Genomic DNA, 3,908 nt, shown 5'->3' on the forward strand with positions numbered 1-3,908 from the left:
TGAGATAAACTGAGGCCTCAGGCATACGATTCTAGTAAATATCAGAACCTTAGTTTGAACTAAGATAATTTTTATTCAGAAGTCAGTACTAAGAGTTCAGAAGACGGACGGTGTTGATGGCTACACAGCAATGAGAATGTACTTACTATCACTGAGCTGTGCACTTACTTAACCATGGTTAGGATGGTAAATTTTACGTTATGCCTATTTTACCACAATTTTTTGAAAAAGGCGGTACTACTGTACACTGCATTAGTACATATCCCAGAGCTGGGTTTTTTTGTTTTGTTTTGTTTTGTTTTGTTTTTTTTACAGTACGCGGGCCTCTCACTGTTGCGGCCTCTCCCATTGCGGAGCACAGGCTCCGGACGCGCAGGCTCAGCGACCATGGCTCACGGGCCCAGCCGCTCCGCGGCATGGGGGATCTTCCCAGACCGGGGCACGAACCCGTGTCCCCTGCATCGGCAGGCGGACTCTCAACCACTGCGCCACCAGGGAAGCCCCCCAGAGCTGTTCTGATGTGACCATTTTAATAGTCTTTGAAGTTAAGGTAATGTGTGCTTTTTGGAGAGAAAAACTGAGGTGTCCTAAAACCTTTGCTCATCTTCTTCTTATTCATCCTTTCCTCTCTTTCCTCCTTTCATCCCTCCCCACCCTGAACAAACAGACAGACAGATGGACTGTCCCCTTTCCCCAGCACACATGCACACAATCTACAGCCACAAACTCTCTGCCCAGCCACTGTTGCTGAGGCTACATGTTAATTCTCAAGGTGATTCCAAACTGAAGCAATTCAGAGCAAACTCACTTGACCCTAACACTGTAAATCGAAGAATAAGCAGCTGGGAAGCCAAATTTCCCAGAGGTTTTGGAAATTCTGATGAAGATGAAACTGAGAGGAGGTACATGTAGCAAATGACAAGCTCAGGTTTTTAAATGCAACAGCAAACACACTCACATACACACACGCAGGAAATGAACAAGTGAACTGATACAGTTCCAGAAAATGAGAAAAGCCAAGGAAAAGAGGATGACATGCTTGCCTAAAATGCTGGCTGCATTTCCTGAAACTCTCCGAAGCGCACCTTTTGGTAATTCTTTTGTAGACAAGAGGATGGGGTTGCTGCATTCTGACCACAAGGTGGGGCTTGTATTGGGACAGACTGAACAGCTCTAGGATTCTTTGTGTTTGCCTTTTCCATCTACAAACCTTTCTACAGTGCCACCTAGATATGATTAAGGGCAACCAGTAGTAGCTTACTACACACTAACTGACCAGGCTGCAGGATTCTGAAAGCACCCAGGGTGAAATTCATGCACAGCTCAAGACCTGCATCAGGAACACTTATTCAACACAGGAAAGATAAAATATCTTATTTTTTCAGAATCCTTTTTCCTCAACATGGTATATTTGTGAAGGTAGGTAATGCTTTGCTGTGCTGTAGGGTTCTTTCATGAATTTCCTGAAAGATCAAGGTGAACCTGAGCCACTCCCTCTTTTTCTCTCTTTTATTAGAATATAAATATACTGGAGAAGAGAAGGGGAGGAGAAGAAAGAAGAGGAAGAAGAAAAAGGAAAAGGCATATCAAAACAGGATTAAAAGACTTTTAAAAATAAACCAACAGTTTATATTTAATAAATTATACTCTTAAGATTGCACAAATATATTGCAATAGTCATGTTACTAAAAATATAAGCATTTCATAGTGCATTCAGGCTCTGTGTCCAGGATGGGATAAACAGTTCAAAGCTGAACACTAAATATCTAATGTTTTCAATTCTGCCAATATATCTCTGTGACTGAGGGTGTGACCTTATTCAGTGATAACATTAAATACCAGCTTTAAGAGTTTTTGTGAATGCAAGACTCTGGACAAATATACTTCCATCCCTCACCCACACCCTGTTGATAAACTCTATTTATAAACCACAGATGTTATTGAATAGATTTATGGATGTGGTAGTGATGGGGCAGTTTTCAGTCTTCTAAGCAGCTTCAGACCTATCAGTAGCTTTTCCTGATGTTCTTATAACCCTTACTTTCTAGGCTTAAAATGGTCTTTTTCATTATAGTTTTCAGAACTTAGGCCATCAAGATATAAACTCTATAGGCTGCTGGATCCACATCCAGCCTGACCTTCTTTCTGTAGAGGGGAAAGGGCCCAGGCTTTGGGATCAGGGAGACTGGGGTTCAGATATGAATTCAGATTTGAGTCCAGCTGCTTGTTTGCTGTGTGTACACAACTTTTACTCTCTTAGCCTCAGTTTTCTCACTTGTCAAATGAAAATAGCACCGAAAACATAAATTTGTGGTAAGAATTAAATACATTAACTTATAAAAAAAAAACCTAATATACTCAAAGCTAGATACAGATTCAATTCAATCCCTATCAAAATTCCAATGACATTTTTCACGGAAATGGGAACAAATTCTAAAATTCATATAGAACTGCAAAAGACCCTGAATAGCCAAAGCAATCTTGAAAACAAAGAATTGAGTTGGAGATACCACAATTTCTGATTTCAAATTATATTACAAAGCCTTAGTAATCAAAACAATATGGTACTGGCATAAAAATAGACACATAGATCAATGGAACAGAATAGAGAGTCCAGAAATAAACCCAAGTATATACAGTCACCTAATTTTCAACAAAGGCACCAAGAACACACAGTGGGGAAAGAATTGTCTTTTCAGGTAATGGTATAAGGAAAACTGGATATCCACATGCAAAAGAATGAAACTGGATCCTTATCTTACACCATACACAAAAATCAATTCAAAATGAATTAAAGACACAAATGTAGTACCTAAAACCATAAAACTCCTAGAAGAAAGCATAGGAAAAATGATCCAGGACATTGTCCGTGGCAATGATTTTTTGGATATGACACCAAAAGTGCAGACAACAAAAGGGAAAATAAACAAGTGGGACTACATCAAACTAAATTGCCTTTGCACAACAAAGGAAACCATCAACAAACTGAAACGTCAACCCAGAGTTTGGGAGAAAATATTTTCAAACCATATAAGTGATATGGGGCTAATATCCAAAATATAAAAAACTCATACAACTCAATAGCAAAACAACAGCAACAAAATCCAAAAACCCAACTTGATTAAAATAATGGGCAAAGGACTTGAATAGACATTTCTTCCAAAGAAGACATACAAGTGGCCAACAGATATATAAAAAGGTGTTCAACATCACTGATCATCTGGGAAAGGCAAACCACAATGAAACACTGCCTACACCTGTTGGTACGGCTATTACAAAAAAAGAAAAGAAAAGAAAAGAAAAACCATAAAAGATAATAAGTGTTGGCCAGGATGTGGAGAAAGCAGAACACTTGTATACTGCTGGTGAGAATATAAATTGGTGTAGCCACTATGAAAAATAGTATGGAAGTTGCTTGTAAAACTAAAAATAGAATTACCATACGATCCAAGAATCCTACTTCTGGACATATATCCTAAGAAACTGAAATCAGTACCTTGAAGAGATATCTGCACTCCCATATTCATTTGTAGCATTATTCATAACAGCCAAAATATGGAAACGATCCAAGCATTCATCAATGGATGAGTGGATCAGATCAATACATTGTACACCTTAAACTCATACAATGTTATATATCTATTATATCTCAATAAAGCTGGAAGAAAAAAAAGAAATTTCCACAGTACCTTGAAGAGATATCTGCACTCCCATATTCATTTGTAGCATTATTCATAACAGCCAAAATATGGAAACGATCCAAGCATTCATCAATGGATGAGTGGATCAGATCAATACATTGTACACCTTAAACTCATACAATGTTATATATCTATTATATCTCAATAAAGCTGGAAGAAAAAAAAGAAATTTCCATATATATATATATATATATATATATATATATA

Source organism: Neophocaena asiaeorientalis, unplaced genomic scaffold (genome assembly GCF_003031525.2).
Source record: "Neophocaena asiaeorientalis asiaeorientalis breed wild unplaced genomic scaffold, Neophocaena_asiaeorientalis_V1.1 scaffold148, whole genome shotgun sequence".
In the NCBI taxonomy this organism is placed as follows: domain Eukaryota; kingdom Metazoa; phylum Chordata; class Mammalia; order Artiodactyla; family Phocoenidae; genus Neophocaena; species Neophocaena asiaeorientalis.